The sequence below is a fragment of the Pelodiscus sinensis genome, chromosome 2 (genome assembly GCF_049634645.1).
Source record: "Pelodiscus sinensis isolate JC-2024 chromosome 2, ASM4963464v1, whole genome shotgun sequence".
NCBI lineage: Eukaryota > Metazoa > Chordata > Testudines > Trionychidae > Pelodiscus > Pelodiscus sinensis.
Window position 1 is genome coordinate 203391563 of NC_134712.1, and position 14121 is coordinate 203405683.

At 43.6% G+C, this 14121-nt stretch overlaps 2 long non-coding RNA genes across 6 annotated transcripts in view; both read left to right on the forward strand.

Moving 5' to 3' along the window:
• Positions 1-14121, forward strand: part of LOC106733017 (uncharacterized) — an 88098-nt gene that overhangs the window by 9550 nt on the left and 64427 nt on the right. The gene's annotated exons all lie outside the window — the stretch shown is intronic.
• LOC142827330 (uncharacterized) overlaps positions 1584-14121 on the forward strand; it is a 53567-nt gene continuing 41029 nt past the window's right edge. Inside the window, exons 1-2 of the long non-coding RNA XR_012902022.1 lie at positions 1584-9930; positions 11666-11818. This is a non-coding gene — a long non-coding RNA (uncharacterized LOC142827330). The remainder of the gene's footprint in view (positions 9931-11665; positions 11819-14121) is intronic.

The window sequence follows — 14121 nt, forward strand, 5'->3', positions numbered from 1 at the left end:
AATAAGCATCATCTGCCATTCGGTCTTTGTATTTCTTGCCTCACAACTTTCTGAGGTTATCAGCAAAAATGTTAAAAGCAGGTTTTGCAGAAAGACTATTTGTAGATATGTTAGGGACTGCAGGGCAGATTATATCAGTGGTTCTTCACACATTTGTTGGGGCAAATCACAAAACCTAAATTAACATTGCACATGAGTAAATCCATATACATATTGCTTACTGAAGAACCAATGCAATAAACATTAGAACATACACATTGATAGTCATCCGTTAATGTTGCTCCCCAAAACTAAAACAGCTTTTCTCTGCTACATATTAATGACTAGATCCATTCCATTGTAGCTGTACAAATTAATGTTTTGTATCTTGAAAGTTTTTCTGAGCAGCTATAAACCTGTGAATTTTATTTTAGTTAAAATGAAAAGATAACTCAATAAGCAATATGTAAGAGCAACAGATATGAAGCTTATATACAACAGCCCCTGCTTTTTTGTTCTTTATAAAGACAGCCATGCATACATATTTTATATTTATCTTCATTGTGTTCTTGCTTTATAGACAATCAAACTGGGAAAAGTTAAATTGTAGATTCAGGGAGAACGTGATGCATTATTCTGAAAATACAGGTTGAATCTCTATAGCACCTTCAGGACCTGACCAGTTTGGAACCAGAGAATTTGTCGAATCACAGGAGGTCAATCTTGTTTAGCAGCACTACCAACACTTCTACTGCTTACTGGGGTCTTAGAAGCAAATAACAGCACAGAACACTGAGAGCCAGGACTGGTGGCTGTAAACAAACTTTATGAGACTTGGCCACATCCATGATAAGTGGACATCCAGCTAACTAACCATGGAGGTTGTGGGCCCAGAGAGTGCTGGACTATAAAGGTTCAACCTGTACTTCACAACACACTGTTCACTTAACAGATACTTCACCCCATGAAGTTGATCACAACCTGTCAAACGTATAGTATTGGGTGCATTTTGTTTTTCAAATGCAGGATCTACATTTGATTTTTTTTTTAAATCGGGCTCAGTTGGAGGCTAGCTGGAGATGGTTTTGGTTTTCAGAGATGGTATCAACAGGTACTTAAGGTAGGCTTGAAATGGCAGCACCTATTCTCATGGCAGGAGACAAGAATCTGAAAAGCTTAACCCCTTGTAAGAGAGCAGTAGAGTAACAGAAGATAATGAGCTGAGTGTGTCGCACTCAGTGGAGAGGGGCCTTTCCTCACAAAAATCAGTCAGGAATTGGCAAAAGGAAAAAAACCAACGGTGATATAGTTTAGGTATGTGAACGAGTAGTTGAGTAGATGGTTAACTCATAAGCCTAGGAGTATCGGTTAATCTTCTCAACTACTTACATCCCTCTCCCTCCCCCCCGCTGCCTCTGTATCAGAAGCAGTGAGGGTGGGAACCAGGTGCCACCTGCCACCCCCTCCTCTTCCCCCCGCCACGCTGCCGCCTCTATCATAGTGCATTTTGTATCAGAGGCAGCAACATAGGAAGAGCAGGGGAGGCTGCCATGAAGTAGCCTCTGCCCATGGTGGGCCCTGGCTCGCTGCAGGCAGGAGCTGCTTCATGGCAGCAGTCCATGCCCTCGGCAGGCCCTGGCTTGCCACGGACAGAAGCTGCTTTATGGCAGCAGACCCTGTCTGCGAGCTTCCTGTGGACAAATGCTACTTCGCGGCAGCCTCCCACACTTCCTCCCCGCTCCCCAGCAGCCTCTGTCCATGGGGCAGTCACACCCCCCGCGGACTGGATCTGTTGCCACCATGCTCTGCTGCCTCTGTATTAGAGGCAGCAGCACGGGGCAGCAGGCAGCCAATCTGAGTGGAGCTGGTTTTTAAAGTGGCTCCCCTTGGGGACTGGCTCCAGCCTGGTCCCTATGCTGCTGCCTCTGATACAGAGGCAGCAGTGCGGGGTGGCAGGAGGCTCCCCAGAAGTGGGGCCAGGAGAGCACTGGCTGCTGGCCCTGCCCCGAGGGACTATAGAATAGTTGAGTAACTGCTAAGAATTCATGCAGTTAATCGACTATTCTATTACCCGCTGTCTAACATCCCTAATACAGTTTCATCTTCTTATTTAAGTGCTCTCAAAACATTAACTATATTTATTGTCTGTTTGTCACTGTTTCTTCAGTGGGTGTTCTGGTAAATGGATTGGGAGGCTGTTTAGCTTCACTCTGCCATGAGTAACTAAGTCTGTCACCTTTGCTGAGATCCTGTATCTACTTTTATTGCTACTACTTAGTGCAGGAGTGGGGACTCTTTTTGGGTTGGGGGCTGCTAACCCACAGAAGAATCAGTTGGGGGCCACACACAAGTGAGAAGCAAAGAGAGAAGCCCCTGACTGAGAAGGAGAAAGACACTCCTCACATTCCCCTCACACACCAGAGCCCAGGGGAGCCCTGGCTAGTAGATTTTGTGTGCTCCAGCCCTGCAGGTGGGGGGCTGGGTGGCTCGAGTGCCAGCGTGGGCCCCCCAGTGCGGAGCCTTAGAGGCTGGATTCAGGCAAGCCGGGGGCCGCATTTGGCTCCCGGGCCTGAGGTTCCCCACCCCAGCTTAGTGCATCACAACAGTACCCTTAAGGGACTATTTCTCTTTAGTCTAGCAATGGAGGGACACTACTATTACAGAACTGTGGTAAATCATTCTAGACTTTTCCAGACCAGCATTTCTCAATGACCAGTTGGTGGACTGGCACTAGTCCCTTAGACTTCCTGACACAATTTAGGAAGGTAGTAAGCTGGTCCCTGATATCAAAAAGAGTGAGAAACACTGTTAGACTAATAGTTTCATAATACACAAAAAGTGAAGATCTAAAAATGGAATGTTATTGATTTAGGAATGCCTCATGTTTAATGTGTTAATGCAGTCTCCTCACCATAATACTCCTCCTGGGGAGGAAAGGAAATACTTTTTTGCCACAGATTAAAAAAAAACATACACATACTGGACTCTTTTAATAAATACATGGGATTTTATTACTTGAGGCTACTAGACAGAGACTTTGTAGTTCTCCCTGATCTTTTACCTACCAGTTTAATACAATGTGTGATGATTATTGTCAGCTGGCAAGCAGTCTTTAAATCATAGTCTGGGCTTAGTACTTATAAAAGAGACTATATTGATAGGAGGGGAATGCTACCCTTTGTTATACCCAGGCAGCACCCTTGATACACAGGTGGAGCCATGGGCAGAATTCGATCTACTGTGAGATGAGAAGCACTGCGTCTCAGTTTTGTGTATTTGGTGATGTGGTGGCTAAACCTCTTAAAAAAAGACAGTCATCTCACCGTAAGAAGCTAAGGCTACATCTAGATTACACACATAAGTTGAAAAAAAGATATGTAAATTGTGAACCACTATTTACGTATCATTTTCCGCTTTCCTGTCAAAAGAGGCTTTTCCAAAATTTGGCACGTCTACACAGCTCCAAATTTTGGAAAAACCTGCTCTTTCGACAAATCCCTTTTTCCTTGGGGTAATTCAAGCTAGGTAGGCAAATGAGGCAACCGGAGTTGCAAATGAAGCCCAGGATTTAAATATCCCAGGCTTTATTTGCATGTTCCCGTCCGGTCACCATTTTGAAATTTCACTAGCCCAAACTCACTGTTGCGCAGCTACACGCGGCAGTGAAACATTAATTCGAACTAAGTCCTTAGTTCGAATTAACTGTTACTCCTCGTGGAATGAGAATTCAGAAGGCAAATAAGATTCCAATTCTTGCTATAAATATAATGATTTGGGCATCTGACTCATTTTTGTAAGCCCTTTAACAATATTACTCTCTGTCTAGGGTTTATAGCCTTTTGCTACCATAAAATTCCTCTCTATTATTATAGCCCCCTGTATCACACGAACCCGCTCCTCTTTTGCAGTAAAGTACCAATAGATAACTACCCTGATATCTTTCTTAAATTGTCTGTTTTCACTTTTGGTGCATAGGGAGAGCACCCAGGCAGAACTGCTGCCCCTTTTTAGATCATGGATGGATTTCCTTCTGCCACATCAGAGAGCACAGAGCCATTGCCTACTGTTGCTACTGATAGCTTTAATATGACTTGTCCAGAGGCAACAAAGAAAACACAGCCATTCACTCTGAGATCAATGAGCCAAATGGCTTTTGCTCCAAGGAAAATAGGGTATGAATTCCATACAAGCAGTGGGACGTTCCCATCCTACACATATTTCACTATAAAGGGGCAATTATCATTTCTTTTGGAACCTAGTACTGCTAAATTACTAGTCCTTGTCACCATAGGCACAAAGGTTAGGCACTGGTAGATTCCTTCAATGAGAAATTCCAAACCTGATTGATCTTGAACCTAACTGCAGAATCAGGTAAATGCAAATCAGCCACCAGTTCTACAGCAATGGCTTGGAGAGACATTGAGAAGGCATTTTTCTTCCTGTGACTTGGTTTCCCTTGAAAGAACTGGGTGGATATCTGGCCCACCCAGAATGAAAGCAGCATGGTTTTATGGCACTCATGGCTAGCTTCACCTAGCAAAATTGTAATATTTCTATTGTTCCTTCTCCGTGCAATGTTCTGATGCTAGTACAATGCACATGGATAGGAAGTATGACAAGTAGAGGACACATGTGTGATGATGCAGCCTTGAACATCACTTTTTATAATGAGGGGCGCCATGGACCGCCAACTCCCATAGGGAAATTAGAGAAGAGAGTGAGATGGTGGTAGGGAGCAAGGGTGCAAGGCAGAGAGATTTTGATAAAAGTGGAAGGAAAGAAGGGGGAGAAATAAGAGAAAACTGCACCGCAGTAAGAGAGAGTAAATGCAAACCACAGTTCCTCTAGGGCTAATCTCAGTTGATTTGAAGCAAATGTAATTGATAGGGATATTTTCAATTCAAAAGCAGTGAGGGCTCAGGAAAGTGTTGTGGCTTCATTTTACTTTTTTTCATCTTTATTTTAGCACTGGCCTGTATCCTTGGGCTCTGCTCTGGGAGATGTCAGCTTGTCACCACCTGTGGCTGTTCAGCTGCAAGTCTATAGCAGCTTGCCTTAGAGGCACCAGATCCCTTAGAACAGACCAAGGCAAGGCATATGGCAATATAGGTAGTGTTCTACACCTTTTCTAGTGGTGACAGGCTGATAGAGCAGAAACAACTGTGGTGCTGCCTAACATTAAATAAAACATCAAAAATTGGGGGGGAGGGGTACTGTCAAGTAAAGCAGAGCTGGAGAAACACTTAGCCTGAAAGCACTCTGGGTTCCCAGCGTATGCTTTAAATTCCCCTTTCTGTAAATGGATAGTAAACAATTGTAGTTGTGTGTAAGAGGAAAAGAGGCAAAATGAAAGCATGAAAAAGATTTGGGGAGCTCTCAGTGAGGCCCAGTGAGTGTGACTTTGGAGGCTGCAGGGGCTCTGAAAAACTCTTACTAGAATTGACTGATGTTTTAATATGTTTAATCATAACAGAGCAAAACATTTTTTTAATCTTTCCTATTGCATAATCTGTACACCATGCAAGGCTTAGACATTCAGAGGTTTGTTATAGTTGCATATCAGAAGCCATTCCCAGTGATTAGATTGGTAATAGCAAATTACCTAAAGGACTTCATGGAGCCTTTGCAGCTTCTTTCTTTATAGGTTATAGAAAGTTCTGTTTGGGGCTAGGTTTTGACCTTTAAAAAAAATCCTAAATTTGTGATCCAAACACCTGGAGATGGTGGGGGCTTCTCTTGCCCAAAAGCTATTTCCCCTTGTTCTTAGGATATTAAAAACCCAATCCTGCAAGATGCAGAGCCCCATTAAATCTCATCCAGCTTGCAGGGAACATTTGATATTTCTAGGGCTCCAGATCCCAAAGAATTAGCCTTTCAGAAAACTCTGTTGAAGACCACTTGCTTGAGCGATATGCCTGTGTTTTTCCCCCATGCAGTTTATGTTCCATGCAATAATATACTGAGATCATGCTACGTTTTGATAAAGATATATTCACTGTGTGTTAGCATCATCGTTACTGTGTTTTACTGACCCCTTTTGGTCCCTCAAGTGTATCCCTCAAGGCAGCAGTTCTCAGACTTCAGCAAACTGAAGATGCCCATCTTGATTTAAAAATTTCTCAGGGCCTTTTGTCCAGCCCCTTCTCTGAGGTTCTGCCCCTCATTCACTCCTTCTCTGAGGTCTTGTGCCCTGCTTCCTCAATCCCCCCCTTCCTCTATAACTTGCTCTCCCTCTCTTTCATGGAGTTGGGGGGGGCAAGCGGTGGGGGGGGGCAGAGATGAGGGGCAGGTTGGGGCTCTGGGCTGAGTCAGAAGATTGAGTTGTGATGTGGGATGTGAATCGTTAACTGGTCACGGTTAATTGGCAGAGACTGGAGCAGCCCCTAGCCTGCCATAGGCAGGGGGCTGCTCCTGCCCAGGCGAAGCAGCTCCCCTCCCCATACTGGCGTGCCTGGCCCAGTGCGCCACGTGCAGAAGTGTTCCACTCCAGCTGGAGCAGGTCCCACATGTCCGTTGGAGCACTCTAACCTGGCTCCCCCCATCCATCCCCATTTAAGCAGTTAACCAGTCAAATATGTTTAACCAGTCAACTGATTAAACTGTATTTTACATCCCTAGTGTGTGGGGGGAGTTGCTCTAAGAGGGAGTTTGGGTGTGAGAGGGGACTGGGATGCAGCAGGGGTTTGAGGTGTAGAGTGTGTAAGGGATTCAGCTGAGGGTGTGGGCTCTGGGATGAGGCCAGGATGAGGGGTTTGAGGTACAAGAGGGGATGTGGGGTACCATTGGTACTTACTTTGGTGCCTAGGATGTGGCTGCCAGGTACCTGTGGTCCCTAGGCAGAGGAGGAGCCAGTGAGACATCACATGCTTCCCTTGAGCATACAGGGTCTGCCCTCTCAGCTCCCCTTGGTCCTGATTCCTAGCCAGTGGAAACTGTGGCGTTGGCACTCAGGCAGGGGCAGTGCATGGAGCTTTCCTGGCCCATACTCTGCCTCTTCCTGCCCACACTCTGTCCCCTCCCACAGATCCCTTGCCCCTCTTTGCTTGGTTCTCTCAACTCCTTCCCAAGGCTCCTCCTGCCTGTCTGCTCTCTCTGGAGCATTTCCTACCAGCCACTGAACAGCTGATTGATGGCCAGCCCTGAGTGAAAAGCTGTGGCTGCTGGATGGTGAGCACTCCCTATTTATTCCTGTGCATGCTTGAGCCCTGGGGCACTCCTGGAGACAGCGCCTATGCACGAGGTGCAAAGCAGTCAGTGTAAAGCGTAAAAGCAATAGAATATACATAGATACAAATTACCCCTTCATCTTGTATTGTAACCTTTTTTTTACAGTTCATCTAGCCCAATTACCTCCATCGCTTGGTTGGGAGAAGCAGCCTGTCCTGCTCACAGTATAGCTCTCCATCTCAGGATATGTCCACACTATAAATTTAAGGCAACCTATATTATGTAATCACTGCAGTGGTGCATGTCCATACGACCCAACTTGGATCGGGGAGGGAGGTGTCCTTGCTAGGAGCAGGGTGGGAAGCTGAGAGCCTGGTCTCTAGTCTCAGCTTGCTCCCCTACCACCTCTCCATTTCCTGCCTGGAGTGCAGGTGCATGGGGGAAGTCTCACAGGTCTGCTCCTCCCCCTCCTCCAAATCACTCCCTGTGGGAAGCCAGGTAGCTGTGAAATTGACAAGACAGTCAGTGTTCCCAGCTAGGAGGAGGACACTTTCTTGTCAGTTTCATGGCTCCTGCTGACAGACAACAGTGGATGTAAATAAGGGAGCATCTACACCAACTCTGGGTCACTATATTGACACAACCCCATATTTCTCATGGAGGTGGAATTATTACGTTGGTATAACAGGTCACTTAGGCTATGTCTACACAGCAGCATTATTTTGGAATAACTGATGTTATTCCAAAATAACATAGCCCGTGTCTACGCTACAAGCAGTTATTTTGACATATCAAAATAATGTTGAGCTAGAGAACTTACTTCAATTCCTATAACCCTCATTGTACAAGGCATAAGGGAAGTCAGAGGAAGAGTGCTCTTTCTTGGACTTCCTGCTGTGTACACAGCGTCAAAAGCCTAAATAAGCTATTTCGACTTCAGCTACGCAATTGACATAGCTCAAGTTGCATAGCTTATTTCAGCTTTAGCCCTGCTGTGTAAACGTGTCCTTACAATGTAAGGACAAGACCATGATATGTACACTGACACAATTAGGACTTCATAGGCTGCGTTATATTGACCTAACTATATCGTGTAGACCAGGACTGTGAGTACCTCTATTCTACAGCTGCAGCTCATGTAAACATACATGAGTTAGCTTTAAGTTAGCACTTTTAGGTTGGAGCAGCAGAGCCATGGCAGCACGGGCTTCAGAATGAACTGTAAAAACCTTCATAGGACTCTAGGTAATTATTCAATTGACAAGCCCTCGCCGCTGTAAGTGGGATTTTTTTTTTTAGAGTAGTTTATTCACTGCTTTCCCATTTCCATGATGTCATTTATAGGAGGCTCTTGCTTGCTTTTAGATTTTGTTTACCTTACAGTTGAAGTTACTGGCAGCAACCTATCATCCCTATATAAACTATCCCCTCCGTGATTTTCCCTCTGATGTCCAGTTCACTTGTACTGATTTTTTTTTCCTTTCTTAGTCTAAACAGATTCATAAAGTTTATCTCAGGGAAATTTTCAGCTCTAAAAAGTTTATCTGATTTCTCTGCAATATCATCACCATCACACGCCCCCAACTTAGTTGCTAGTATCTGCTAACAATTTTGGAAAGATTTAAAATCCTTCCCAGCCAACCATGGCCGAATGAACTGCTTTAACATTTCTTCAGTAAAGGCATCAGTAAGACCTTGACTCATCCATGTTGGTTTCATTATGTTGTTACTTGTTTGAATTTGATAATGATTTGAGATAGTCAACTAGCAGGCTGAAATGGAATTATGTAGTTAAAGATTATGAATCAAAGACGAATACAGCACTATAAAGTAAAAAAGAAGATGTCCCCTGATGATGATGAAGAGACAATAGTTTGGTTCTTTCTCTGTACCTGGTGCAGTGCTGGTAGTATTCATTCTCTATGTTTCCAGTACACTTTCTTTTTTTAGTGTGTGAGACAAACTCCTTTTTGGTGGGAAAAATCCTTTCCCATAATTAATTTTGTGCTCTAATTTCCTAATTACTCTTGGGATTTCATGTATTGTCCTCAGTTTACTTGATTGATGAGCAAAAGTGAATCTCTAACTTGGTCATTATTGCCAACAACTGTGACAACAGTATTTAACGAGTTAAATGTTTTTCAGTGGGTGATTATTTTATCTACTCTAGAACCTGTCTGCAATAACAAATACCATAGCCCTTATCAATCACCCAGTTTTGTTCATAACATACTTCTGTAGATACTTTTATTTTTGAGGGGTTTTTTCCCCCGGACATCTATAGTCCCACAGACTTGGAAATGTTGAAGATAGTTAGATGTAGCTCAACCCTCAATCACTCCTTTGTTCAGGTCACTCGCAGGTTAAGAACTAATGCTCTGGGCCTTAGAATTGAAACAAAAAAGAGGACTATGTAGCACTTTAAAGATTAACAAGATGGTTTATTAGGTGATGAGCTTTCGTAGGCCAGACCCATTTCCTCAGATCAAATAGTGGAAGAAAATTGTCACAAACATATATACCAAAGGATACAATCAAAAAAATGAACACACATGGAAAGGACAAATCAAATTTCAGAACAGAAGAGGGATGGGGGGGGGGAGGTAAATGTCTGTGAGCTAATGATATTAGAGCTGATAATTGGGGAAGCTATCTTTGTAATGGGTAAGATAATTAATGTCTTTGTTTAGACCAGGGCGTAAAGTGTGGAATTTAAGCATGAATGACAGTTCAGAGGATTCTCTTTCAAGTCTGGTGTGAAAAGGTCTTTGAAGCAGGATGCAGGTAATCAAGTCCTTAACACAATGCCCTTTCTAGTTGAAATGGCAAGAAACTGTTTTTTCTTTGTGATCCTGTTTAATATCTGTTTTGTGGGCATTGACTCTTTGCTAGTATAAAGATTCTGAGAGACTGGTTAATATACTTACAAATATAATACACAAGAAAAAAGGACTAAAAATTAATATTTACCAAGTGTTATCTTGTGCCTCATTCCCAAGTCAATTTTGATTTAGGTTGTAAAGATGTTGTGTTTATATACAAGGAAATTATGCAGTCACAGTGGCCATTTTCCCATTTTTAGAAGTTACTGTAGTTTATAATTCCAGTAACTCACCCAGAAAACTCTTTGCCCCGAGCCTCTCAACTGAGCTGTACCATATTCTCCTGAGCTCTACTCGATTTCTATTCTAGCCAGTTTTCTAAAAATAGAATTTGAAGTAGTTTCAGATATTACACCTGCCTCTTTTTTCCCATTTTTGTGACAGTATAACCACATTCCTTAAAGATTTTCTTCCTTGTTGTGTCAAACACCACACAACCCAAAGGGAGGAAGACAACTACATAAGGGAAACAGTGAAACCAAATATACACAAGGTGGTGTTGAATCCATAAAATGAAGAAACTGGAAAGAAAGAGAAATGGCTTGTCTCTGATCTGTTACAGTAACCTTTGGCACTCTCTGTATGAATTTAAATACTATTGTTATAAAAGTGTGATTTTTTTTAAATTAAAAGTGTCCTATTAATTGTTACCTATAAATAGAATTTTAAAATGTATTTTAATCTTCACTAAATTAGATATTTTCACTTGGAATTTTTCAGTTTTCAGCAACTGAAAACTGAATATTTTAGTGTTTTGGTTTCTTTTTAATGAAACTCCAATAGAAATTTTCTCATGGAAGTTTCCATTTACCAAAAAGTAATTTTTCCTTTAAAAAAAGTTGATGAAATTTTAACTATTTCCAGTCACCCCAAATTTTAATCAATACGGTATGTTAAAGAGTCATCTTTCTTTTAGGCAGAGACAGAGAACTCTTTTGGAAAAGGATTATTTTAAGAAACTAAATTTAGCCTTATTAGTTGGGTTCTGGATTTCAGGCACAAATTTACATACATGCAGGAGCATCAGCACATTCTGTTTAAAACATTGGTTTGTACATGGACCCCATTATGTATAATCAGGGTCTGAGCGCCTCACTTCAGTGTGTTGATCCTTTATAGCTCAGGAAATACCATTATTTCCATTTTACACCTGGGAAACCGAAACACGATTGAGCTTAGTAACTTGCTTAAGGTCATATGATGGAGCAGGGAATTGAACTTGAGTCACAGAGCGGTGCCCTTATCCTCAGACCATCCTCATTCTCCAGAAGGTAAGTGGAAAGTAACCAAGGTTTACAAAACATGCTGTTAGAAAGCTGCCCAGAGCAGGATTCAAACGCTTAGTATATGGGTGCTGCGGAGGTTCAATGGCCACAGGAGTCAGCATGAGTCACCCAGTTACTCTGATAAGATGCTCTCCCTCCCACTTGTTTGTTCATTTCAGGCAAGGAGACAGGGTGGAACACTCCTTCTGTTTGCTGTCATTCCACACTCTTGATTGTAGTGCTGTAGGCACTGCCACAATACAAATAATAATTCTGGGAGGGTCATTTATTTTTTGCATTGCTCTGGATCTCTTTTGGCTTGTAAAGATACATGTATGCAGACATAGTCGCTTTTCTGCTCCCTTGGGGTAGGTGGTGGAACCATGTGATTTACGTGCTCATGAAAACGGAAGAGAGACATGGAAGGCTGATGCTTGAATGCTACAGCAACAAAGACAAGGACTCTTAGACCTTCAGTCACCAAGACCTGACCAACAAGGATTCACACCCAAACAGTTTTGAAAGGTAAAAGACTGCTGTCTTCATTTTGAGTGACCAGTAGACTTGCAGTGGAGTGCACACAATGCTGAATCTTAGTGGTACTATAGGCAGTGGGTAATGAAGGCAAGGTAAGGCATTGCCTTCCCAAAAAGATGAGGAGGCTCATCCCCAGGCCCTCGCCTACCTTCATGCAACAAGCTGCTCTTGGCTCAGCACTGGGGCTGGCAGCTGGAGAGGCAGTTGGGGGTTGGGTCTGTAAGTATGGCTTATGCTTTCTGTTCCTCTCCTTTACCCCTGGCACTTCAGAGCCAGGAAGGCTGGGACTGACCAGTGGTTCAGTTGGCCAGGAAGTCTGGGCTATGTGGCTGGTCAGCTGGCCAGGAAGGCTCAGGCATGTCATCTGCTGGGTGGAGGGGAGGAGGTAGGTCTTGGGGTAACTCTGAGGCTAGGGGCACTAGCCCGGGGCAGGAGTCAGCTGCTGCAGAGGGGATGGGTTTGGCTTCATGGGGGGAGGTAGGGTGCTGCATAAGGGGCAGGGCCTTGCACAGAGGCTGTGGGGTAGGGGCCTGCCTTCCCCAACTGGGGGTTCACCCACTGCCTGTGAGTGGCACTGTCTTTTTGTTTTAAATTCAGAGGCCTGTGAAACAGTGTAAAAGGGAAGTTTGTACAGTGTGCATCAGCATGTGACACACACTAGAGGGCACTAAGATTCCATTCCCAAAATGATGCTGTAGCTTTTGAACAAATGGACTAAGATGCTAACAAATAATGGGCCAGTTTCATTTGATTGTAATTCCCCCACTGCAAAATTTGACCCACACTAAGTCTGGACTTGGCCCCATGCAGCGTGCTGAAATAACCCATGCCACAAAAGTCATGCCTGGTTATTTTTTTTCCAAGACAACCTAAAACTTAGGGAAAGTTTGCTAGATTGTTCACAAATACTTTTGAAAATTCAAAAGTGTAAACGTAGCTGGGCCAAGTAAGAGACAGATGGAAAAACAAAGACATCTCTTTGGTGGCTAGAGATTTATGTTGAGTGGCAGTGATTGCATTGGGAAAGTTCAGTGTATTCTTAGCTGGGGTTCAGGATCAGATCCATACTCTTGAACTGAAGCCAGATTAAATTTTGGTTGAAACCACCAAGTTCTTAGTTCAGGCTTCTATCTTCATTCAAATCTGAAACTCAAAGAGGCAGGAGATATGAATTCCAAAGTACCAAAAAAGGATGTGGATGAATCTTTATTTACCCACGCAGATACAAAATCTAAATAGAAAAATGTGGGGGTGAGGGCAGAGGGAAGGTGGAAGAAAGCTTTTGCTTTTCCTTTCAATATCCTTAGCAGTACCCGTTGGAGCCCCCTGGAATGGCACCACTATATTGGTGAATATATACCCTAGCTGGCTCTCTATCCTCTCAGTTCCTTCTTTCCGCTTGTGACGGTTGTTGGAACCTCCTCTGCTCTTGCTTAGCGATTACTCCTAGCAGTTCTCACCCATTTATAGTTCTGTTGTTTGTAGTGCTCTAGTTCTTATCTCAGCCCTGATGAACACCCAGGTCTCGCTAGTCCTAGACTACCTCCTCTACCTTAGTGTCTAGGGGCTGTCTTCCTCATCAATCAGGGTTACTTGGTGGCCATTTCCACCTTTCTCCTGGGCTCTAAGGCCATGACACTCATCCCATGGTCCACAGATTCTTATGGGTTTTGGACAGACTTTACCTGCATGTGTGTCAGCTGCTGCACCTTTCCTGGAAGGTGTCCTTCCTGGTGGCTATCACGTTGGCCAGGTGCATGTACGAACTGAGGGCTCTCACCTCAGGTTATGTCTACACTACTGAGTTTTGTCAGGAAAACGGCTGTTTTTCCAAAAAAACTTCACTTACGTCTACAGTACAATTGCGTTCTTCCAAAGGAAAATCAAAAGAACAGAGGGGGTTTTCTGACAGTGGTAATCCTCTTTCTACAAAGCAGCCGCCTTTTTCTGACAGAGCTCTTTCGGAAAAAAGTGTGTGTGGACGGGGAAGAGGGAGTTCTTTTGAAAGAAGAGGAAAGAGGAACAAAGCACAGATGCCCTGGTGGCCACACTGTCCATAGTAATCACAGCTGAAATGTGAGATAGCGTCCATTCAGTCTGGATGCTCTCTTTCGAAAAAGCAGATTGCTTTTTCGATGCACTTTGGCAGTGTGGACGCGCTCTTTCAGAATACTTTTTTTGGAAGATGTCTTCCGGAAAAGCTTCTTCTGAAAGAAGCCTGCAGTCTAGACATCGCCTCAGACCCCTCATATAGGTCTTCAAGGACAAGGTGCGGTTATGCCCCCATCCTG